A 25,930-nucleotide genomic window follows, 5' to 3' on the forward strand; every position below is an offset into this window, starting at 1 on the left:
GGGACAAATGACTATTAGTCATGCAGGACAGGAGTGTTTATTTGCTGCATTTGTTATTATTTGCATCTTTGCCTGAAACAATGCGTAAGAACTGCTGAGGTGACCAAAAGGTAGTATTTAATGTAATAAGTATTCGTGGTTTCTCTACATGCCTGAAGTATTTTACTCTTTTGCGGTTAGTGGTAGAAGTGTGTGCTCTTCTGTCAAAAACTTCTTGTAGTTTCCTTATTTGATTCTCAGGAGTTTTGAGTCTCTTCTAGAGAACGCAGCTGGTTATGTGAATGTAACTACTTACATGTAACAGGGTAGGTTAATAACAAACAGCTATTCCAGCCCTGCTATGCAAAATCATTCAGGCAAGTGTGCTGTCTTTTGTTTAAAAAATGCCTAGCTTAATCTGGTGGCAAGTTTGCTGTCTAGATCTCTCGAATCTTAATAGGAGGCTCACCAGCCTTCATCATGCTCAGTAGTTTGCTAATTGAGACTTTCTTTTCTAGACTGTCCTGTCAGTTCAGAGTAAAATACTTTCCACCAAGTGAACTACAAAACAAACTCAGCAGAGCATGCATTCTTCTAAGTGTTGAAGTAATTGCCCTACAAAAAGTTTTGATAGAATTAAAAAACCAAACCTGCTTGGCTTAGACTTTCTGTAACAGTCCAGGCTTGATTTGAGCTGAGTCAACTTTTCTTACACTGTTCTCAGCTGAGTTGAAATATGATCTGGAAGAGGCTTACAGTAAGCTCTTTCATTATCAAATTGATTTTTATTTGCTTGTGTCAGTGTCTCTGTGGCCTATCTACATATGTCATAAAACCAGGAAAACTATCCACTTTCAAGTAAAATCACTACAACGCTGCAGTTGTCATAATTTACAACATGAATTGTTCATGAGACTGCAGTTCCTTAGCCATGTTCATGGTGATTTAAACAAATCAATATTAATGTGATCCTTCTTATTGTAGAATTCAGCCAGACTAGTTAAGATCTGGTCTCCATTGATACAAGGTCTGGAGTAAATGCAGGTGCAGAGAAATGTTGACCGTGAGTTTTATTTGTCAAGCATTTGATGCTGCTATTCGCGTATGATGTTTTGTTGACTCTGCTGCTTTTTTTGTTTGTTACCTTTGAACTGATGCTGTGAGCACTGTATTGGTGCTTCGATACTTGAGACACGTGAGGGGTGAGATGCTGGGTCTCTCACTGTAACACAGCTGTTCAAATCCATGGTGACATCTGTCTTATTTTACCGAAGTCTGTAGAGTTGACTCTGCATAAGCAATGAGCATGCTGATGCAGTATTTCTTGCTGCCAGTCTTCAGACCAAAGGTTCAGTCTGCTTTTCAGTAATGTACATACGTCGCAGCTAGCATCGTTAAAGTGTGCAGAGGTCTGAGTTGCCTGTTGTAGTTGGCAACTGGGACTGCATTCTTAATGAGTAGTGTAGAACAACATACAGGAAAATCTTTTTAGGCAGCGTGGAACTGGAGAAACTCAGTATGCTGTAAAGTGTGGTTTGAATAGGAGATTTCTTATGGCAACCTTAATGATCCATTTTTTCCGCTTAAAACAGTGAGGTGAATTTTCTGCAACTGTGTGCTTTGCAGTCAAGGATTCAGCAGGATAACAGATCAATGCTTGCTGGAGGGAGATACAGGTTAGAGAATACTTAACAGCAGTCGCTGCTGGAAAACGCAGAGCTGTTTGAGTCACTATCTGCAGCAGAAGTCAAAGATCTTGTGGATCTAACATTGCTTACTTTTTAGCTGAAGGCTTCCAGGCAGCGATCAGCAGCCATCTTCACTTACTTTGTTTCTCGTTAGCCGTATGAAGCAACGTTATTTTTCAAAGCCAAAAAAGAAGAAGCTGAAGCACTAGTTGTGTAAGTCTTCCCTGCAGTTTTATTAAACTGAGTACTGGAATGGGACTCCCATGGTGAATGCTTGCCCTGTCTCTAGCAATCCCAATGATAACAGCATCATCTGGGAAGGTGTGGTACTCAGGGATGTGCTCTTCCCTCAACTGATTCACAGCTCTAAAGGTGCATGCCTATTCTATTGGTATTGTTAATAGCCTTAATTAGATGTATATGTGCAAAATACTAGTTGTAGGAGGGATGTGATTTTGTGCTTTCTCGCAGAACACAAAACCTTGCTGTGTTCCATATTTTTGCTTCAGGACCCTTTACCTGTGCTTCAGCAGGCATCGAACCTAAGGTGGCCCATCACTGGTAATCCTCTTCTCCTTGACTACAGAAATAGCAGCAGTGTATGGGATAGACTTTCCTGAAATAATGCAGGGCTTGTTCTAGCTCAGGTACTCAGCAGTGGCTTGAGCTTGTCCACATCAAACCCCTTTTGCGTGCTCTGAGGCTACGTTGGCTTTCTTTCTACGAGCCGCTCGTAGGGCCTACGCAAAGGGGAAAAGCATACAACAAACCACAAACTACAGGGCTTTTTGTTTCCCTCCCCTCCTCCAGGCATTTGTCAACTCTTCCAGCATCCTATTGTATAAAACCATAGTCTAAACTTGTTCTGCTAGGGAGAATGCTGATGGAATTTAAATTCTTTTTGTATGTCAGCTCTTCCAAAGTAATTTCCCCAAATACTTTCCTCCCTTGAGACATTCCAGTGAAATCCATCATGACTTTGTGATGCCCTCAAAGATGATTTAATAAATGTTGTCTTCTAATGTCTATTTTACTCACTAGGGTTCACAGTACCTTAAAGCTGGAATACTCGCACAAAGCATTTTCTGAAAATTTTCTAAAAATACTGGAGAGCTCAGGTAGACTGTATGGTGTTGGCATGCAGCTGGGAGGCATATTGAGTTTGGATTTCTCTGTTGTGTAATTAAAAGAGATGGTGAGAATCGGTGCTCCAGTCACTTTACCTGCTGGTTGTTGGTTCACCACAGCTGTGTTATCCAGTGTGTTGTCTGAAGTGATCTGGGGCGAATGGAAATAGGCAAAAACCTTCCTATGGCTTAGAGCTGTACATCATGAACAACTTTAAATAACATGGCAGCGTATTGTTGCCATCTTAAAGTGATCTTTTGTCTGTTGGGAGATGGAGTTTGATTTCTGACTGTAATCACTTCTGCGTTATCTAGTGGGATCTCTAAGTTGGAATTGGAATCCTGTTTGGAGATCAAAGTTTTGGCTTCCTAATACTGAGCCATTCAAGCAGAATGGTAAAAAAGGAAGATGTTAAGAGCAGGGTAGCACAGTAGTTTATGGCCTGTTAGACATTAAAATGTTGGAGAACCTTTGTATACCTTTGAAACTTTATTGTCTCAAGTTTTAAGGCAAAGTATTATTTCATGTAACTTGATTGTTCTGATCTTAAATTGGGCCAGAAGAGTTTCTGAACTGACCTTTTGTTCTCAGGAACCATTTAAAACAAACTTGTGGAGGCTGACTGATATTACAATTCACTACCTTGGGAACCATGTTGCAGAAAGTATTTCTGAACAGCCCTTTTGGGGCTTGGCATGGTTTTCTTTAGGTTCTTTGTGTGGTGCACACTTTTTGTAGCATTAAAAGCCATAGAATAACATGAATCAAGAGGTCATCTTTGAAAGGTATCTAAAATAATGCCTCAGAGCTGTTGAAACATTGCATGTGAGTAGGATTTGGGCGGTGTGAGTACAGTGCTGTTTGCTCCCACATTTACAGAGCTCTCATTGTTTTGTTTTGCCCTCTATAATAAGTTCATGAATTTGGGTCCTATTCCTTGGTAGCACTATTTTGGGTATGTTTTACTGCATGTTCAGACCTGAATCCAGGACTTCATCAGTGAGCTTCCTTCTGTGTATGCTGGTGAACCTGAAACTGCATGGATAGGTGAGTCGCATGGGTTGTCAGTAGATCAGCATCTTATAAGAAGAGGTCAGGGCAGGTGGGGAGTTGAACAGCACAGCCGCTTCGCCAGTCATGAAGCCACCTGGAAATGAAGGGAAGGACAATGATGTCAGGGTTGTTCTCCTCTCTGCTCTGGAAGCTGATGTGCAGAAGCTGAGAGGATCCAGTCTCAGGCAGGCAGTGCTCTTTGCCGCTGCTTCCTTGCTGAGCCTCTGACTTCTCATGGGGTACTAGAGCAGTAGGCTCATGTTGAGCATCTGGGCATGTAGCTGTCCTTAATAGTCAAGGTGGACACTCTTCTTGTTTTGCTGTTTTTTGTTGTTTGTTTGGGTTTTTTTTAACATGGAATTTTTCCTATCCCTTCCTATTCACATGTCAAACCAAAGCTGTGCTGGTCAAATCATCTTAATTCTTTCCAGGTCAAGATACAGGAGCTAGTATTCTACTTGCTCTTGTGTGGAAAGTGCTTGTTTTCCTAGAAATACACTGTCATATTTGCTGATACTGATAAAATCACAGAATTGGCCTGATGACAGTGAATATAGTAGCTATGTGTTCAAATGATTGATTTTGTAGAGAAGCAAATGAGAGAGTTCTGTTAGAACCTCTTCTTGGATTGCATGGCATACTGCTGAGATTTTGGCCATGGAAGTATTTATCTTGAAGTTCCGATATTTTTGGTTGGGTGTGGTGACAGTAGAAAGCTGCTGCCTTTCCCTGGAAGAGGTACATGATCAAGTGAATCTTCCAGAATAACAGTGACTTGGAAAGGATAGAAACCCTTCCTATCCTGGTGTTCCAGGTAGCAGTAGTTGTTAGCAGCCACCTTAGTAAAGCACATCTCACATCTTGTTCTGAGGACTGCTAAGCCCTGGTGCCATTCCTGTAGAATGACCCCCGTGGATATGCTATTAATTTGCAGCCTCATCTGGTTTTTGTCTTACTGGGTTGCTCACATTTGTTCTTTTCTGGGTCTGGCTGTCCAAGCTGAAAATGGTACTGTAAATCTGACAGGTATCTGAGGTTGGTGACATCTTGGGCTGGACCTGGATGAGAACCTGTGTTAAGATCCTGCGTCACTTTTGGAGCCGCTGGCTAAAATAACTCTGCTCTGGTTTCCTCAGCTACAGTACTTGGCAACAGTAGAATAGTATACAGGCTGAAAGCGTGGGCAAAACAGCGAGTCTGTCTCGGTGCCGGGAACAGAGGTGAGGTTTGGGTTTGTGTTTTTGTTTGTTTTTTCTCTTTTTTTGCTTCTCAGCATTACATGTTCCATAACAGTTGAGCTTTGCCTGTATAATCTTGGGAATGAGTAGCATCTCTTAATGGTGAGCAAATTGCATATTTTTTAAAACTAGTCTGTCACCTGAATGAGACATAGCTATGTTTGGTTTTCCTTACCCCAAAAAAATATGAGCACATTTAATGTTTACTGGCAAGACTTGCTGTATCAAAAGATAACAGTGCGTTGGGCATAGATCAGAGTTACTTGGTGTTGGAGCTTGCTAGCTCTAATCCATGGAAAGTGCTTCGTGAAAAATACGGAAGAGGTTTTTTTGCCTGTGGCATCTCAGAGTCTTAAAAACATTGTGTGGGATTGAAATGTTGCTTCATCCTTCTTCTGGAGCAAATCTGTAACTTGTTTTAGTCCAAAAGGAATTCTAGGACTACAAGAACAGCAATATGCTATTTCTATACCAAAATGCCTGAGGCTCTTGTCAAAGAGAAGTGTGATCTGGAGTAGGATATTACTGCCCTGAAGAGCTTGCTGCTTCTTAGATTTGATGTTCACGTGCCTGGTAAATACTCTGGGTTTGACTGCCCTAGGCATTCATCCTTCAGGAAAGCTGGAACTCTTCCTTTTAATGTGACAGAGACCCTGGGAGCAGCTGTGGGGGAGGAAAGGGGCACAGGCAGCTTGTCCTCAGATTCTCTAGATGATGTGTCTTGCTGAGTTTCTCACGCATGTTTACGAAGTCGCACGTGACCTGCTTGAGAGTGTAAGAGCCTGAGGTACGTGTGTGCTGAATATTGCTCAGGACTTTGGGAATATTGCAGCGCTCCGTCTTGCCCTTGCCTGTAAGACTGTGGACACGGTTGGGTAGTTTTATCAATGAAACTCGCTGCTTGCTGTTGAGAAAAAAGCGCTCATTGAGGAAAACAACAGATAAAAGTTATCAAAATAACCCTTGCTCCCTAGAGAGCTGCTGGTGGAGTGGAGAGGGAGGCCTATCAGTCACGCTTGCGTTTGAATAACATGACATAACATAGTATGAAACGGTCTAGGATGAAGGGAACAGGGGGGCTGTACTTCCAGCCCCATAGGCTTGCTTTGTGTTCAGAGCTTGGTGTGTGGGATTTAAATGTAGAATTAAGCTTGGTAGTTTTAAATCTTGGCATGTGTCAGGCTTGTCCAAGCATAAACTGAGTGCAGAACTAAAATTATGTGTATCTCTTACATGGATGTATTGTAGTGGAGTACGTATTACCTATGTGATCGGGGCCTAATTTTTTATAAGGTGTTTGAATTTTTATGAAATGTCCTATTGAACCTAAGCTGAGATTTTTTTTTTTCTCTGAGCTGTTTAACAGATTGCAAGTAATATGTGCAAGTAATCTGTTTCTTTTCTTTTTTTTAATTAAAAAAAGACTCCCTGGTTGACTTCATTTGGACTGTTTGACCATTTACTTATTGTTGAGGTATCCACGTCCTGAATGGTGATTTTGGTGGGTGTTTCATATAGTTTATGCTGTAAATCTGAGGCAATGCTCTAGCAGAAAAGAGGCAGTGGCTCGCTCTGTGGAATGGGTGAAGTGGCTACTCTGAGTAGTGAGGTCTGTGGCAAGTGGGGAATATATGCTAGAGATGTGGCAACAGTTACAGCTAAATTGCTGCCTGAGGATTCCGGATTTCCCTATTCCTGTAAGGGGAAACAGCGTTAGCTTGGATTACTTTGTTAACAATCTTCCTTCTGTTTATGGAATAAGCTGGCCTGTCTGGTCACTCATTCAGAATTGTTCCAGTTTCTGGATGAGGTGGTCAGCTCTTCTGAAGGAGTGATTTCCCTGGATAAAACAGTGCACGTTCAGTATAGCTTTCAAGTACTAGATGTAACTCTTGCACCCTAAGCTCTTACTGCAGTTGGTTTCACTCATTTGTTTCCAAGCTGTTTGGTTACAGAGCTTTTCTGTGTTTTAGTGCTCATTTTTGAAGAAGGGATTGTCTTGGGGATGTGTTTGGCCGGTTTGGGGGAGGAGTGCATAGCCTGTGTTTCAAGTGATAGAAAATTTAGTTTGTCCTCTCTAATACTGCACACCGGGGCATTAAATAATGACAGTAATAGTATGGGCTAATTATATGTGTATATTCTAGGCTTGTCCTTTCTGAACTGAGCATTTTGTTTATCATGGTCAGAGGAAGATGATTAAAAGATTCTAACGAACTTTTCCTGGAGGTTTTTTGTGCTTTTACAAATGCCTTGTTTGTAAGGTCAGTGTTCCCTGGAGGTTTGCATGCCTCAGCCAGCCCTTGATACCTAGCTCTTGTCCCACTTTTTATGCTGTCTTAGCGATGTGTTAAAACTTCAGCAGAGTACTTCAAGAAAGCATTCTCTGAAAAGCCATGTCTTGCTTTATTCTGTCATGCTTTGTGATACTCCTGGGAAGAGTGTTTTCAGGAGAGGCTGAAGTGTGGTGGCTTGCTGGCTAGGTAAGGCTGCTTCAGGTGCTCAGCGCTCTGGTTACGAGTCTGGGAGCTCATGGGATAAAGATGCACTCAAATTGCATGTTAGCGTGAGCATTCATATATAGGGAGGTAAAACTGAGGCATGATTTTAGGATTATGCACTGCATATTATGCGCTGCATGTTATTAACATAAATCACAGTGATGGGCAATAGTTGGAGGTCTAGGCAATTGATGAAGTGAGCACTGATTAGACTCACAGAAGCAAATTAAATCTGTAAGTAATAAGTTTCTAGCAGTTGTCTGCTTCACTGCTAAAGGCTGCTGCTCCTGTGGCCAGGGTGGCTGAACAAAACACACAGCACTTCTTGTGCAGGGAAAATGGGAGCTGGTTTTGTTGTGTTTGTCTGTGAATGGCAGCACTTAGGAGTGGCTGCACATGTTTCAGGGGTCCCTGCTCCAGATACACTCGCTCTTGGAGAGACTTGGACAGTGTCAGCTCATGCAGGTGAAACCTTGGGGGCTGAAGTTGCAAGTCAAGACCCTTTGGAGGAGCTTGATACTAGAGTCAGGAGGAGAAAATATTTCAGTTCCCTGTAACAGAAATAGGGCAAAGACTTGGTGAAGCCTTGATGGGAAAAGTTGTCCATATTATGGGAAACTGGGCTTAAAGGGGTTAAAATTTTGTACCTGTGGCACATGGCTGTGTAAATGAATTCAGATTAGATATCTAGGGAGGCTAATGGAAGCATGTTTTAATGAACCCTAGCTAATGACTCTATTAAGTTCTTGATCAATACCCATGAGACCTCAAACTGCTTGCAGATTGTTTTTTAAAAAACCCTTTTATATATACATATATATTTCTTTATATATATAATTTTTTTTACATCTGCATATAATCAAAACAACTGGAGGCTCTTGGTTTCTAGAGTTCTGGTTCACTAGGGCTTTACATATTTGGAGGCCATCTGTAAATTAAAGCTGAAGACAAGCACTTTGAAAAGTATTAACTGTGAATTTTTGATGGGAAGTACAAATGTATAAATGGGCTTGAAACAGCAGATAGTAGGGGAGAGCATGAGTTTTTGGAATAATCTTTGCTATAAGTGTATTGAAATGTGTGGGACGATTAGTTGGATTACTCTAATGTGGTCTGTTTTTTTGCTTTAGGGTTGGAACCTGTTTCGCATGCTGAGTGTAGACCAGACAAGGCAGACGTATGTGGTTTTCTAAAAGAGGAAAGAGTTCTTGTAAATACTTGCTGGCGTATGTATGTTCTTAAAAGTGACCTATATAAGGACCACCTCTTATGTTATCTCAGAAACTTGGTTTTCTCCAGAGTATTGTGTATGAATTTCAGTGGACTCAACATTAATATTAAATAAAAATGTCAGGCAGACAGCCTTACCCTTGAGGGATAAAGTACTGTCTTTAAATTGGTTCATATTAAGGAAGTTGGAATAGGTTTAGTCTTTTCTGATTGAGTTAATTAGCAAAACTATTGCATGTTCATAGTTAATACATCACTCTGTGTGTGTGCAAATGGATAATGAATGCAAAACTGAGATTAGGAAAGGTAACCCTTCAGCAAACAGCCTGCAACACCATCTCCTTGAGTTTTGTTTCATGAATTCTTTGCAGTATTCAGCAAGAAATGCCAAGTCTGTCAGACAGATGGCTTTTATTCTTCTGTATATTCAACCCATTGCAGCCTCTGGCTCTATTGGTAGCAGCACTGATTGTATCAATGGAAAAGTATCTGTGCAGCCTGCTTTGATTTGGGTAGTGAGAGAATGACTATGCACATGAGGGCTTTAGACAGCCTGTCAGATGTATTAATGCTGTACCACTTGAAGGCTTGCCCTCATTCTATACGTCAGTGGCAAAGGGGTATGAGAAGATTCATGTGCCTTGTAAAAAGGAAGTTAGGAGCCTAGCGGTCTCATTAAGGGAATCCCAAGTAGAGCATTCTCTGTATAAATGAACATCAGGTGGTGTTAACTTAAAAACACCCACAAACTCCAAGCTGTAGGTCTTACTGAAGATTATAGACCCTCTCTGACACCCACTGAAATGATTTAGTGGTTAATGGGCCGACTGAACAGATCCTTTGCCTGGGAGCTTTTCAGAATTGAAACTGGCAGGCGGTTCAAGGAGCCAGTTCCTGAGGTATGAGCAGTCTGCTGAAAAGCTATTTTATTAGACCCCAAAACTCTGTTAACTTGGTAGAAGCCTTGAGAGGGATGTTGTCACTTGCAGCCAGAGAAACCAGAGCCCAGCTGGGTCTTGAACTTTGTAAGAGAGAAGTCCCCGGAGCAGGCAGTTAGCAAACAGGGTTAAGAGGTAATACAGAAATCATGGGACTTTGAGGCAGAATCCAGCTCATCGCCCTCTTACAGAAAACCGAACACACCCTTTTCATAAATTTGAGATCCTTTATCCTGTGCTATCTGAAAGCAGCAGTGTTACGTTGTGTTAGCACACTGTTTCCTTGAAGTTTTCAGAAAGATCAGAAGATTGAAAAATAGCCAACAAACTTTGTTTTCCATATTCCTTCAGAAATGGGTGGGAAAGTTGGAATTTTATGCTTTAGTGTAATTGTACAGTTCGCTTTCTGTGTTCTCTCATGTTCCATTTAACGTTCTTGCTTTTGTGCTTAATTCTTGTCTGTTGTTTTGTTGTTGATACGGCTCTTGTTTAAAAAAGGAAAAAATCCCTGTCATGTTATCAAGAGGTTGTTCAAGCATGGCTAGAGATAAAATTAACTAGTAAGTCAGTGGTGTGTGCTCAGAGGAGTGGCTTCGGATGGTGGCTCACATTCCCATACTAAGAATGACCTTAGGCAGTGATATAAAAAGACAAGGGTGGGCAAGGGATACCAACTGGAGTGAAACTTTTCATCCAGTGGTGGATATAAAAGGACAAGATCTAACCTTAACAGCGGGTCAGTGGAAGACGGCTTTTTTTTTTATATGCAGAAGTCGTAACAATTAATTATTTGACAGTTATCACCCTTCAGTGCCTTCTGTGCTCATACAAGGCATCGCTGATCTGACTTGTGGCCTTTACAGAGCCTTTACTGAACAGCTTCAATAAATGACTGTAATTGCAGTGATTCTGTGCTGCAATCTTGTAGTTAGTGTCCGGCAAGAAGCGGGGGATCAAATACGGACAGGCTCTCTAACTGCTGGGCTTACTGATTATTTTGTGATTAATATGCTTTTCGCCTAGGTTCTCCTGGCTGTGCTAAAGAAGCTGCTGTACAGCTGTGGATCATATCAAAGCCTTCAGATACACCGGCAAATCTTTTGAGAATAGGCAAACATGTTCTGGAGTTTTACTGCAGTGAATTCCTAGTGCAGTTCCCATGTACTGGCTGAAGGATTTTCTCCCTGTGTAATCTGGTGTCTGCTTGGATTTCCAGAGCACAGGTGTGCTGGTGAAAAATCATGTGTCTGGTTGATGTCATCCTAAGAAACATGCAGAAAAGGCCATAGCCATTGAGACTTCCTAGGAGCAAAATTGATGAGTGAACACAGTAATAGTACTGGGTTTTCATCCTTTTCTGCTTAATTTTCTGTGGTTCCCTGGCTAATAACATAATTGAATTTTAAGTTTTCCTCAACCTCTTAGGTACTTGAAAAACGCAGGTTTTTTTTAATGGGTCAGCTACTGGCAATTGAATTCATTGATGTAGGTATTATTAAAGAGGCAACACAGCTGGTGGTCCACATTTTGGTATATTGATGGTTGTGTTCAGAAATCTGCTTAATTCGCTGTTAAAATCGGATGTCTGGATGTGTTGCTGTATGCAGACTCCTTTGCAGGCTGTCTGCAAGTAGTTCAAAAGCTGTTCCTTCTTAAAAATCAAAGAGAACCTTGCAGCCAGCTGAGCTGATAGAAAATCCTTTTCTTGATCTCACAGCAGCTTTACATTCTCCTGCAAGGATATCCTGGACCACATCTTTGGAGCTTTAGTTCGTTCAACTGGAATGTATTTACACGAGGTGCTTTCTCTGCTGTTGCTGGTTTATGAGGAGCCTCCTGTGCCACAGCCTGTCGCTGTTATGCCAGTTGAGTTGCTTGCAGGACTGAGCTGTGAACTGAATTCCTGAGTGAACTGGAGGTTGCAGGGCAGACCCGAGCCTTTGATCTACTGTTAACTTGAACGTGCAGCTCCTCAAACAGTTGCATTTGTGATGGCCTTCAGGGTGCCAGTGTGAACAAAGAGCTAGAGATTGGTATGGGATGTGCAACGAGTGGAGCAGGGTGGATCCTTAAGCCTGGTTTGAAGTGCCACGCTTCAGCATATTTGGTCCCCAGAGTGGCAGACCAAGATCTAGCAAGCCCTACAGGTAAAATGGTCAAGGAGCTGGGCAAGACTCAAGTCTGTCTCACTTAAAAGCACCTGTTATAAGCATGAGAGATGTACATGAAGCTCAACTTCTGGAAGTCTTAAATCAAGTCCATTGCCTATGACTTTGCAATAACAACTGAAGATTGAAAATACAATATAGTGTTGAACTGAGGTGCAGCCTTGTAATAGTATTGCTCTGTTTTGAAACCATGCGGTTATTGTCTGATAAGTTGAAGTGATCAATCTTGGAGGTTCTGGAAAAAATGAAATGAATTCTCAGAAGTTGAGGTGTCCGTGAGTCTCATGTATGAGAAACAGCAGCAATAATTCAGTTTTATTAGACTTGGCAACATAAGATGCCTAAAACTAAGCTGAAGGGGCATTTGATTTAAGCATAATACTATAAGTATTAATGTATAAAAGAAGGTTCAAAGAGAAAAGATGCTGCAGAGTGCATTTCCAGGTAGTTAAAATGTCCGTAACAGCTTCTTTCCTTGCCGCCTCCTCTCTTCTTAATCCTGCCATTGCCAGTGAATGTGACTACTGAGCGGAACTGGATGAACATGCAGACATGAGAGCTGCACAAATTTAACCAGTTGCTAAGCTTTCTCTCTGGCATAGTTTACCTCTACTTTTCTTTCAGAATTAATTCTGTTTAATTTTGTATTGTGGTAAAAGGAGGCTTTCTGGTTAGACTAATTTGCCGTTATTTTCTCTAGCATTGTTCAGACTTGCTGGTTTGTTTTGCAAGTCTCAAAAGATGTCTGATATTAAACCAGCTGTAGTGATCTGAGATATGCGTGTATGGAAATGATTGCTCTTGGTCAACAAAAGGAGCACCTTGATTTACAGTGAACTTCTGGGTGGCTCACAGACAGATGGAAATGTGCTTAAAAGGGATATAGACTTTATGGAAATGCTTCATTGTCCTTTCAAGTCAATACAGAAAGGTTGTCTGGTGCAATTTTCTGGTGACCTGTTTCTAATTAACATGCAAATTAACTTCTCGGTGCTGGAGATGAGGATTGCAAATACGAAGTGCTAATATGTGTTAGGCTGGGAAATCCCTGGCATCTGCTAAAGCCCCAGCACTGTCTACCTCACGTTTGCTGCTGCCTGCAGAGTGGTTGCCTCTGGAGGAAGAGAGCTGCTGCAGCCTGCTATCAAACAGCTCCTTTGTCTCACTTTAAAGAGAAGAGATTTTAATTTTGTGATGTTGATGCTTGTTGCCCCTCGTAGGGGGTAATTTGAGTGCATTTACAGCCTGGTTCACCAAAACTGGCTGTTGTGAAAATGGCCAAGATGAGCTACTTCAGATATATTTCCCTGGAGGAATTGCAGTGTTTCGTGAAGTAACTTATTTCTTTGTACTACTGTTACAAATGCCAACTAAATGAATAAATTAGCATATTTATTAATGCTTGTCATCACTTAAAATTTAGTTTTTCATTAAACGCTGCTGTAAAATTTATATTTAGAAGGCGGCTTTGATCTAACAGGTAGAGATGATTAATTTAGTAAAGGTCTGGTCAAAAAGTGAGGTTGTACCTTTGTCCTTGAGGCATCTGCTTATTTTGATGTCACAAAACATCTTATCTTTCCTCCTCGTCATTTTTGTGCCAATATTCCCTATCACCAATGATTGAAACAGCTGATTTAGTAACACATTTTGGCACAAGCTGTATAAGGTACAATAAAACCCCACTTGATTTTTCGGATCGCAGCTTTTTTTCTAGTGCTGGCAATTAAGAGAAAGATCTTTTGTGCAAACTGAGCAAATTTGAAATGGAAAAAATGAAGCAAATAAGTGCTTAAAAGCCCTTTTCTCCAAAATGCAACGAAGACAATCTTTGGAAGAGAATTATGTTGAAACATTTAACTGTCAACAAAACTGGGCCTATTTTAAAGTGGAGGAAAAATGACTTCTAGTTATGTAAGTCTGTTCAAAGAGTTAATAACCAAATGGTTTGGTTGCAGACGGAGGCAGCTCTCTGCTCACTTGGCTTCCCAAGGCACGTTGTGTTGTCACCTGGCCTCCTGTGAGCTGGCTCCATTGAAGACTGTGGGACTGTGTGTGGTCAGTCCTAACCTGCTCCGTCCTAAACAGCACTAAGCTGCAGCAGCAAAGGGGGATGGAAGTGAATCTGTCTGAAATTTTGTGCTAACTAGGTTAAGGCAGTGTAGTAACAAAATTAGTTTTGTAAAAAAAATTGTAGTTTAGATTAGCATGGAGGCTGTTAATGAGCCTAACTGAAAGGAAAGACTTCTGAAGAACCAGCATGAATGACTTTTAAATTCAGGGGTGCTCTTGCATAGGCTGTACTTCTTTTTATTGTGGAAGATATTGTAAATCTGCCTTAGAAGAATTAAAGCATTTCAGCAAACCACCTGTCAGCACCTTATGTTACGGTGCTGCTGTGTAAAGTCTGAACACCGCACACCTTTCCTGGCTCTCCTGTCTTTACAGCCTCACTCTACTAATCCTACTTCCAACTTTAAATAGAAGATGAGGAAGAAGGATCAACTCTTCAGTTTGAATAATTGATGGATTAACTCCGATTTGCTTATCTTGAAGGGCAGTAAGAACCAGCTTCTAGCGGTGAGCCCCACCTGCATTAATAAGATCTCGCTTGTTCTGACAAGGTTTCCCGCTGCACAGCAGAGTCCTTGAAAGAGGCAGCCTTCCAGAAACGTGTGGGAAACTACCTGCATGTTTTAGAGGGTGTCTTACTGCAAAAAGTCAGCAAATTTAGTGCCAAGTCTGTGCAATTGTCTGTTCCGCTTTTGAAGCGATGTGTAGGGAAATTGGCTATTCCAGATGTTTGGTACTTCCATGCAGAATCTCTTCCTCCAGTTCTGAAGTCAAACTGAGCACTTGTGATAACTTGCTGAGCTGAAAATAGCAGAGTTAGTGTTTGTCCCCTTAGACCGGACAAATCGTGTTGCACCCACCTCCCCCTTCCCTAAAAGCAAGCCACAATTAGTCTCAGTTTGCAGAAGCAGCTTTTATTTATGTAGCTGTGGAGCTCTCATCCGCCTACTGCTGCGGATGCCATGTTCAGCAGGTTATATTCATTTGGCTCTTCTTTAGGATTGGGGAGGCTGGGATCAGTCAAGGACAGTTCACTGGGAAGCATAAGAGAGGAATATATGCTTTAGTAATATGTTTTCTTCACAGTTCTGTGTTGCACAAACAAGTGGAACAACTCAGTTTCCTCAAGGCTGTTGTAGTCTTGTGCAGTAACAATTGGTTACTTGATGTAGGACCATCATCGCTGAAACAGGGTAGCATTGCTTGTACTCTAAGAAACAGCTTTGCAAGTTCAAATGGGCAGAAGCTTATATGTCTTAAATTACTTGGAAATGTGTGAATCTGTGGGAAACTACAGCGCTAGCACTTGTGGTAACAAGCCTGGGAGCTTAGTCAGAGCAAAAAAAGCCTTTCTCGCAGTGGTTTGAGTTGGGTTTGGCGTACGGGCTCCCTTGTGGTTGTTGCACGTCTCTAACAACTTGGTGTTTGCCTGCAAAAAGCTAGGTTTGCAAGTCTTGGGCTCTAAAATGTGATCACAGATATAACTGATAAGGAACAAATTAGCTTTTTTGCCTGTGCTTTTTGAGTTTCGAGAAATATAGTGCATCTAGCACAGGGAGGTGTGTGCGTTACGGTGAAGACTTCAGAATAAGTCCTGAGATTTCCTGATATTAATCTATAATTCACTCGCATTTCTCATCCAATTTGCCTGAAGAATTGGCAGCTACTCTGGCACAGTGGGAATTTTTTTGTTTATAAAAATTACTCTTTTGAGAGTCAGCCAAGCTGTTCTGTGAGCCCACAAGTGTAACTTCCTTGGAGGTTTGTGCCCTTCTTTGGTTTCTTATGGTAAGAGCTGCTCCCGGGACTTCAGACTGATAACCTCACTGGTCCTGTACAGAAGAGAATATAGAGATTTTCACTACTGGGGATTGGTTTTGAGGGAGCAGGTCCACAATAGCTCAAGCTGACCTGAGTTACTTGCACTTATCCTGTATCATCCTTCCCCCCAGCAGCACCAGCCCTTGAGGCTGTTGTGAGAGGCTTCAGCTCAGTGGAAAGCAAGAAACTAGCAGGAAACTCTCACAGAAGTTCTTAAGGAGAAGTAGGGAAGGTGGTTTGGGTTTGTTTTTTTCCCTTGCATGGTCAACTGATGTTATAGTTCAGCAGCTGTTTATCAGCTTCCCGAGTTGTGATAGACTTCGCCTGAATGACTTTCCTTAAGTACACCTAAAAAGTACCAAAAAACTTTTTGCTTTGTAACACAGATGCCTGCAAAGCTCTTTATCACTGAGAAGGGTTAGATGGACACTTGATTGTATTGCACCTCTGTGCGTGGTGGTAGTGATCTGTCTGTTGCTCCCTGCTAAATGCAGGTGACAGTGAAATGTCAGTGCTTCTGCAGCTTGAGAGGTGTAAAGACGATAGGCTTGTCTAAGTGGGGGGGACTCTTTGCAGTACAGTTACGCCACCATAGTTACGTGTAATACTTTGAGTGGGGTTTTTTTTGAGTTAATTGTTTTAGGGTTTGTCTTGGAAAAAGGATGAGCTGAAACAGGAGAAGTTTCTTGTGCAATAGTAGATGAAAATTAAAGTCATTCCGCAGTATCTCTTCTTGATCCTTGGTGTTAAGGCTAGTTTGGTTATTTGCTAGATTAACCATTATAAAAATATCATTGTTAGTCTGGCTGCCTCAGGTAATCTGGTAGATACTATGTTATGGTTAGAAATGTAAACTTGAATTTACTAAATTCAATCTTGCAGGCTTCAGGAAGCCTCAGAATTTTTTCTTTTGGATTGCCTGGCCTGTAATTAAATGAAAAATGTCTGAACGTGGTAGTTCTTAATTTGCTCTAAGGCTCTTCTGTCCTTCTTGCTTTCGAGGGCAATGAGCGTGGAGGTATATTGCTCTGCCTTTTAGGCTGCCTGGACAAAGAGCAGTGTTGGTGCCAAGCCTGGCACTCACCACGAGGTACGTATTTTTCAAAATGCAGCTGATACCAATGCATCAAAGGGAAAAAAAAATCTTTAAATTACATTTAAAGGTCCCTTCCAACCCAAACTATTCTAGGATTCTATGATGTTGCTCTCGCTGTGTAAGTCGTGTCTCTTCCTTATTGTGCTGTCTCTGTTCAAATGTAGTTTACAGAAAACCGTGTACAATAACTTTCCATTTATTGGGGGGTTGGAAAACTCCTAAGGAGTGCATCTGAATGCTGAATAGCCACTGAAGAAGGTTTTGCTCTTGAGTTCCTTCTCCATCTGCTCTCATTTTTATATACCTCAAACTATTGTATCACATTTGGGCTCTTACCCAGACAATACCACTGGAGCTTTGAATGCTCACTTTCAGTATATATTTTGTTAAGCTTTCATTTTCACTGAAAAAAATAATAAAGTAGTATGTGTCTCATAAGAGGTAGTATCAGTTGCTGCTGTGCCAGGTATTCATGCAGACCTACTAGGGATGCTCCTACCTCTTGGTGTTACTTGGAAATATCTGACCTGTTTCAGGAAATCTGATGTAGCTACTACCTCTGGTATTCTGGGTTTTATCTTTCTTTAAAAATTGTCATGGGACAATCATATCTCCAGCCTCTTCTCTACTCTGTGTTGTATGGTAATCCTAAAATGCACAGATAAATTGTTAGGTAATCTGGTGGGTAAACTTTTAAGTTTTCTTTTCCTTTTGTATGGAGATTGACAAGTTTTTGCACCCAGCAGAGCAGAGTTAATTCTCACCCTGAGCAAGAACTCTTCAAGGGTAGTCAAAGACATCGCGCGAGACCAGACTAGGTGGTTTTGGTTGCATGTTCCCAGAAGTATGCCACTGCCTCACCGTGGACATGCACATTTTGTTCCCATGCCACTTGGATAAGAACAGATCAGACTCTTGAAGTCCTATTCTCGGGTGTTACCTGCTGGGGAAAACATGTTTATTCTATTTATTGGCCTGGACAAAATAATCTCCCCATGTTATCTGGTTCAGCAGTGAGGACTGTCTGGGCTTTGCCATCAGCATACTGGAAGTAATCCTGAAAACTAGGTATTGTCTGTTAGGCATTTCTGTGCCTAACAACTTCAGCCACAACTGGGCTTCAGATGGTAGGAAAACCTTGCTTTAGTGTGTAGCTTCAAATAATTTAATAGTGCATAACTATTGAGACAACCACCAACGACCAGAGACTAGAATAAGGTGTTTTCTATCAAGTGGCAACTGTTGCCTACTAAATACTTCAGCTCTGAAATTCTCTTTTAGATATGATTGAAAATTCAAGTTATAGCAAGGAGGTGTAGTGCTGCCTGGGTACTTGCCTGCAGCCCTTCCAGCCTGCCCTGGCTGGTGCAAGCAGCTGGCTTTTAGGTCTGTATTCCTCAGCCTTGTAATTGATTTTGCTGGTGTCAGAAATAATCAGGAGGAAGAATAACCAGCCGTTTCTAGAGCAGTTGAATTGTTGATTAAATTCCCATATTTTGACAGGTGAAAATTGTTCAGCGGTGATATTGGTGGTGGTACTGTGCGGAGTGGTGTGCTGTGTGTTGGTACAGAGCTGTCTGCAGCAGCGGTGTAGCATGGCAGTGACTAGCTTATTGCTTTTCTCCCCCCTCCCTCCCTCCCTCCCTCCCCCATTATTTTCTCTCTGTCGTTATTAGCAGAGAAGCTGTAGGTGTGCTCAGTCTTTTTAATTGCAGCTTGTCTTTATTCATAGCTTTTTAAGTAGGAGTTATGGAAACAGTAATTGGAAGGATTTGCGGGCAGGTGTCTGGCTCTCGTGCATACCAGTAAGACATCTTTCTACTAACGTTGCTTTCCAGAAAGCTCTTCAAGCTCACTTTTAAAATCCAGCATCAAACATGTCTTTTTTTTTTTTTTTTTTAAAGTTGCTCATCTGTGCAACACTAGTCAACTATAATTTCTGCGTTTGGCTTAAGGGAAACTGTTACTGATCTGGCTGCTTACTGTGGTATCATTTTAAATCCTCCAAATTACCATTACGGTCAGAATTTTCAAGCAGAATGCTTGGCTTAACGGCTCTATATAGCTATTGAGCTGAGTAGTTCAAGCTGAAAAACCCTAGTGCTTTTTGGAAAGGAGCTCTCAAAAATACAGAATGCATTAAAAGCCAAGCTTCTATGGCAGAGAAGACCAGTACCTATGGAGGAGTGTGCTGCATCTCAGTGCCCCAGGCTTCTCCCAGGAGTAAGGTTAATGTAAATCCTTATCTAACCTCGTGAGGAGGTCCAGAGTTTAAAGAAGATGTACGTACAGTTTTCTGCGTTTTAATCCTTTAATCAGTGTGGTGAACTGAAGAAAGGTACTTGGTTTGGTCCTGTAACAGGGCTTTTGTTTGTGTGTTCTGAAGGCGAGCAGAATTTTTATTTGGTAGTTTGTTACTAATCCCATGGAAACCTTGCCTTAGCAGTGACTGTAAAGACTTATGTTGATTTTTCTGCTGAACAAAATCCAAGCAATTTTATCCAGGGTTAAAATAAACATTAGAATTTGCTTTTCTTCCAGTTGTATAAAGAAAACATTATGATTCATCCAGGTGAAAAGTTCTGTGGCTGTGTACAATATCATGCTGGTCCTGTGCTTTTGAAGAAATTGTGCCCAAGCAAAGGAGAAAAAAAGAACCATTTAAATTAGTTTGTGTTTTATATCTAGTCTCTTAAAGTGACTTGTGGCTTGCATCTGCCTTTCCCCTGTATTTTGTACACAGATTCCTAAATAGCCCGAGCGCACTGTGTGCTATGAATCAGGCCTGCCAGTGCATTGATGACTCATTTCCTTATTGGTGCAGATGTGTATAGTAAATGTTTCTGGATAACTCTTTTCATATGAAATGCAGCTCCCCTGTGAGAAATGAACAGGCAGCAATCACTTTCATTCAGTGTGCACAAAAACCCGGTCCTGGAGAAAAGCTCAAATGGCTTTTCTCGCTGAAGCCTGCCTGGTTAGCTCGTAGCAAAGGGTAAGTCTTGGAAACTGCTGTGTGGTGCTGCTGTAGGGTTTTTTTGATTTATTTTTTTTATCTTGCTTCTCTGTCAAGCTTAAAAACAAGCTGCCATTTAAACCAGCACAGTTCTTTAAATAAATGTTTAAAGCATTTACCTAATCAAGTATGTCATGCTTTTCAATAAGACTTCTTTTGAATGGCGTGCTCTACCTTTTGGCCAAGCAGGAGTAAGCACTACTATGTTTTTCATATCAGGAAAGGCATTAACACTGTAGGTTTGCTGAAAATCTGTTTCATACACTTGCGCGTATAAAATCTAGGTGTGTGTTGCTGAAGTATAGCAGAGATGAGGCAGTAAAGTAAAATAAAGTGCATTAGCCATGCTGCGTTGCCTGAGTCTCCGAGAAGAAAAATGGCATTTCCGATTTTGATGCTGGTGCTGAGGTCTGCAGATGAGCGCTGCACCTAGCAGCTCTGGTGTGAGTCACTGTGCCCGGCTGCCTTTCCTTGCCAGGCTGTTTATAACTTGGTTTAATGTTGTGATGTATAATCTGTCTGAATGCAGAATGCCGAACGATGTTGTGAATCAGTTGATTTCATCTTGTCTTTCTGGTCTTTTCCTTTTTCTTGTTGTGGCTCTTATGAAAGGAGAACCAGACACTAGGGAAATCAATTTACCACAACAATTTGTGTGGCTCCCAGGCAGATTGATTTAAATAAGCAAGAAGCTTAGATTTGAATAATTTCAGTCTTGCTTGAACACTCTAGTAATTTTTCTAGAGTTTTCTAGTCTGGTGATATTATTTTGCAGCTAATTTTAGCTTTTATTGCTAAGCTTGGTATGTTTCCTGACTAAGTTGATATGATCTGTAATTATTTAAATACTTGCATCTTAATGTTTCTATCTTTTTTTAAATAATGTTTAAAAATGGCAAGACATTATCTATGGAATTAGTTTTCCATGCATCAAGCTGCTTTTGGATAGAAATGGAAACAATTAAATTACAAAAGATGAGTATTGTTAAGGTGGAACTGAAATACTCAAATGCTGGATCAGAACAGGTGTTTTACATGAAAAAATTGTTAATACATTAGTCTAGCTTTCCTGGTCATCATGACCTTTGAGACTTGAGAATAAGTGATTTTTATTTTTCTTTCTAATGATCAGAAAAAATGATTTTTTTCATTTCCTGTTCAGTGCCTCAGCTTCAAGGTATTGAAGCGAATGCAGTTGTTATTGAGAACCTATTTTGTCTGCACTTGTGGAGAAGGCTCGTTTGTCAGAAGCTGGTGGTGAGTTCCCAGAGGAGAAGAGGAGAGGTTTGGCAGTGTGTTAGCTGTTCCTAATCAATGGCTTCAAGAACAGAAGCACCCACTCTGGGTCACCTGTCACACAGCAGTCCTGTGACATATGATTTTACCAGCATCCTCGTGAATTTTGAATTTAGTGCATCTTGCTCAGTCTTACTGCTTGGTGGTACCATCCATCAGATGGATTCAGTGGTTGTTCAGTTCTCCAGTGTGTGAGGAGAGAGGACCCGACTTCTGGCAGCTTGTACTCTCTTGAACTTCTTCAGTTTCTTGGTCAGGCTGGTGGTGGGTATCTCTTCGTGACTAAGGCTTCGCTTGCCTTATCCTGACTGATGTTTTTTGTCTGACCCAGGTTGCATTTAACCATAATTCGTGGCAAAACAGGTAACTGGAGCTGTTTAATTGTGAGTGTAACAGGATGGATGCCCTACCTAAAGAAAGTTTTGGAACTTACTGCTGAGTGCCTTCTAACTGTTTTTTATAAAGGACATAAAACTGGTGGTAGATTATTGTTAGCTGTTACTTGGGAGGCACAGCTCAGTGCTGCCTTCTGAAGCGCAGGCTGGCGTAGGGAGCAGGGATTATTTTGGACATGCATCCCACGGGCAGCCCTTCCTGTATGGGAGGGACTCGAATCAGGAGGAGGGCACTGTGCTGTTTCTAGGACTCCCTAAAAATAGCCTACAGACTTTTCCTGCTGAGTTCAGAGGGTGATGGTGAGAATCCAGCAAAACAGATCTCATGGGAAAAACTCATACAGGGTTGGAGAAGTCCTGTGGTCTGCCGAGGCAGTGTCCTAATTCTGTGTTGCAGAGTGATGCTGCCTGCAAGGTGCCGTGCTTGCGAGCTGTGCTGTAGACCTTAATAGGCGTTAACACTTTGTGCTTATTTGCACGTATTCCCACTGTGTACAAAGGCAGTGCTGTTCCTTGAGTGAATTTATAATAGCCTCTCTCAGTGACTTTTGCTTCTCTAGTGTAACGGGATGTGCTGTTTTGAATAACCAGAAAGTTTCAACAGAGAACTTTCTTTGGGAGAATTGGAGAATGAATAACATAGCAAGTCCAGCTTTTTTCTGATACAGGCTGATCTCTTAAAGTGTTTTAAAATCCAGACTTCTGGCCCTTGTAAGTGGTGTCAAGTCAAGTCTCAGATCCTGTGCTACGTTTGACATAATGAACTTGGGTTGGAACATGTCCTAACAGTGTTTTAATTGCTGTCACCCTAGCACTGGGGAGCCTCAGGTTGCCGTCAGGTTTTCCCAGCAGCTGCACGATACCTACAGCTTTTTCAGTGAGCTTGTGAGTGTTGTAATGAAGAAAGAGAGGGTGGATGCAGCCCAGGAGAGAGTGGTGGCTGGGCATGGTTGTTGAGCATATGTCATAGGTTTTTCTTCATGCTTTGAATAGTACCGTGATAAAACTGACGCATACAGGGGATGATAAAGTTGGTGATTGTGGTTAATGCTGAAGCGTGAGAAGAACTGACATGGTTTATTTTAACAGCAGGGAGTTGCCTGGCTCAGGATTCTTGTTCTTCACCTGCCCCTTATTGCGAGGAAGGAGTGAGTGATGCGTTGGGGCCCTGCAGGTCTTCTGAAGAAAATTCCAGTGTTGTATTTCAAATCCAGCTGTCAGAAGTGGCTGAACACTGCCTGCGCTAAGGCTGCCTCTTGCTTTTGAGGGAGACTTCCGCCTTGCACTTCATCTGTCAGGAAGGCATTTGGACTGACAGCCACGGTCCAGGAGACTTTGTGTTTTCAGGAAATCTCTCGCAAAGCTGGCACATAGGGTCCCTTGGTACATCCTGCCCCCCACTTCGGCGTTGCGAGGTAACAAAAGAGAGGCTGAATACCACGTGAGAATTCAGGAGCACATAAGCCACGTAGAAAGCTCAGATAGTCCTTTTCTTGTAACAGCAAGGGACTAGTGCTGGGTGTTGTGCAAGGACTTTTGCAGGCCTGTTGATCCACATGTAACAACCAGGACTTTTTGGAAGTACTGATGTTAAATGTAATTGTGTGTCCGTTGTTCTGATTTGAAATACTGTGATAGAGGTAACTCCAGGTTTATTTTGTCTCTATCCTTAAAAAATTGGGGCAGGTGGAGGGAAGAGTAGGGCTCTCACCACTGTCCTGAAGGAAGGAGGAAAGATTTCAAAGTAAAATTGTTCTTGTTGTGGTTTGTGGTTAAGGCTGAAGCAGCTTCTTTGAGGTATTTGATTTTTATTGCCTCTAAATAGAATAGCTGGCAGCAGTTAAAAATAGCTGAGTCTGCTTCCCACCTGTTTGGATGCTTGTCTTATTTTAGTTCAGAGGTGGAATGTGTGAATGTAAATCATCAGGATTAAAGCAGCACTGCTCGTGCCCCTGAACGATGGGCACGAGATGCTTATTGTGCCTTGGTGAGGATAGGCGCCCTGATTGATGTGACACATGTGCCTTGTTGAAAGAGCAGGAGGAAAATGCTACTGGGAAAGGATCTTTGGGAGCACTGTATGGCTTTCAGTGTGGAAAATTGGAATCATGAGCCCACACGTTAAACAACAAAGACAAATATGAATATTGGCTGGTTGAGTGTTTAGAGTATTGTTCTCTGTTGATGCTGAATGAAGCAAGAGCCCTCGGTGGGGGAGCCTGGTAATGATTAGAGATACCATCCAGCACATGAGCAATGTTAGTGTAATGAAGCTGCCTGCAAGTGGGGAATGTCGGAGCTTGATTGCTTTGATTGGCAGCATAACACTTCATTAAGTTGTGGGAGTGGGGAGATGAGTAAGCAGTGTTTGCTCTGAAACCTGCGCTTGAGTGCTGCACTCCTCCTGTACCTTGGGACACAGAGCTTTTGGTATGAACTTTTTTTGTAGCTTCCATGCAAAGCTAATTTAGAAAGGATTTCTCTAATTCCAGGCCATGTGCATCCAAAACATTATTCTCTGAGGAGCAAAGCATGGTTAGGACAATGTGCTTCTATTGGGAGACAGGGGCTCCACCACGCCATGCACAGCAACCTTTTATTTTGTGCAAAACTGAATCTCGTTTGTGAACTCTTCATGGCTTTTGGGAAATTTTCTGCAAAGCTCCACCTGGGGTACTATAGAGTACGTACGGTCAGAAAATGTGTAATCTCTGTATTGAGAATAAGGGATGAAGTTTGACTTACTAAGAGACGATGAACATACTTGATAAAAGCTTTTTCATTAGCTGTTGCACTGGAATTATTTGTTGGGGCCTCCATTCCTTTTTTTCACTCATTTCTCCTCTGCATCCCCCAGCAGATGCTGTGCAGTATTGCTGAAGCTCATGCTGTTGATTTTGCATCTCTACTGGAATACTCCTCGATGATTCTGGTTGGGGTTAAGGCAGAGAGTCGTCCGGGAAGGTAGTTTGAGAGTTAGGTTGTCTCAGCATAGCTTAAATAGATGTATGGGCTGGCTGATGCTGCAGGTGGAGATGCCACTGTGCTTTCCCAGTAATCTGACTGGTGCTGGCAGGACTCCTCCGTAAGCACATTTGTACTAGCCTGGCAGAAAACTCTAAAACAGCAAACAGCTTTTCTGTTGATTTGCTGGGTTTTGGACTCTGCCGTGAGCTGGAGCCAGCGACAGGGGTGAGGAAGACAATAGACACCCGGCCACCTTGATCAGTGGGATATCAAGTCAGTTAAGCAGTCTACTGTGGTTTCACTTGGCTCTTTCTAACAGCTCTCCTTTTTTCATTCTCTCTTGTGACACTACCAGCATCCTTGCATGCCTTTTGGTTTAAGATTTTTGCCAGTGTTGTGAGAGAGCTTTCCAGGAGCAAATCCTGAAACCTCCTGGCTGGATCTGCAGCTTGGTGTCGATGCCGTGCTTAGTCGCAGAGCTCTGTTGTGGAGGAGTGTTATGGGAAACATTATATCTGGTAGTAGTGCTGCCAAACTTCTGTGGCAAACACATAATTTCAGGGTCTGCCTTGCTCCACAAGGCACTGGGACTGGCTGCAAAGCCTCCAAGAGGAAGAAGAACAAACAAACATCTGGGACAAATTTGCTTTGATCATGCCGAGTGTTAGGACATGCTCTGATGCGTGGATCAGCGTTGAAATGAGAAAGGTCCCTGCTAAGAGGGCTTAAGGGCTTGAGAGTCCCCCATGCAGGGAGGCAGAAGCAGCAGGGACAAGAATAGCTTGTGCAAGCAGGCTGTTCCGCACAGCGTGGCACTTCCAGCGCGGAGCAGCTGTGCAGCCTCCAGACACCCGCCTTGCACAGAACAGCCAGCTGGAGAAAGGGATCTGCTGCTACGAAGTAACCAGCAATGATATTTGGCTTGTTAGGTGAATAGAATCAGTGTGTTTCCTTTAATTGCACCATGATCTGTTGTCACTTTTGATGCATCAGAATTAAAACTTGAGCATTTTCTGTCTTTTTACTGCCAATGGTATTTGCAGAGGGAGGGATCTCTGCCGTGGAGGAAAGGCACGCAGTCTGCTGGAGACTTTGCTTAGTGTCAAGCAAATGTGAAATAAGCCAAACATGACAATTGCTAAAATTCTGTTGACTTCTCACCAGAGCTATGTAGGAAGGGGTAAGACTTGCTGAACTGTCTTGGTGTTTAAGCAGATACTGAACACTGGATCCTCAAAGTACAAGTGGACGAGGCCTGCTTCATCCTTGGCTCCTTTTTCCCTGGCTGCTGGGCCAGGAGACCAACACATGTGCTGGTGTTTTTTGATCTTGTCTTGTGATAT

The 25,930-nt window shown here is 42.1% G+C and overlaps 1 protein-coding gene across 2 annotated transcripts in view; it reads left to right on the forward strand.

Moving 5' to 3' along the window:
- Positions 1–25,930, forward strand: part of GLG1 (golgi glycoprotein 1) — an 86,070-nt gene that overhangs the window by 7,459 nt on the left and 52,681 nt on the right. The window contains exon 1 of one of the 2 annotated variants that reach the window (XM_074839572.1): positions 8,797–8,813. The exons of the other annotated variant lie outside the window; for it this stretch is intronic. The gene's annotated coding sequence lies outside the window, so the exon portion shown is untranslated. Of the gene's footprint in view, positions 1–8,796; positions 8,814–25,930 lie in introns of those variants that run through there. 2 annotated transcript variants of the gene reach the window in all.

The sequence above is a fragment of the Strix aluco genome, chromosome 14 (genome assembly GCF_031877795.1).
Source record: "Strix aluco isolate bStrAlu1 chromosome 14, bStrAlu1.hap1, whole genome shotgun sequence".
Classification (NCBI taxonomy): Eukaryota; Metazoa; Chordata; class Aves; order Strigiformes; family Strigidae; genus Strix; species Strix aluco.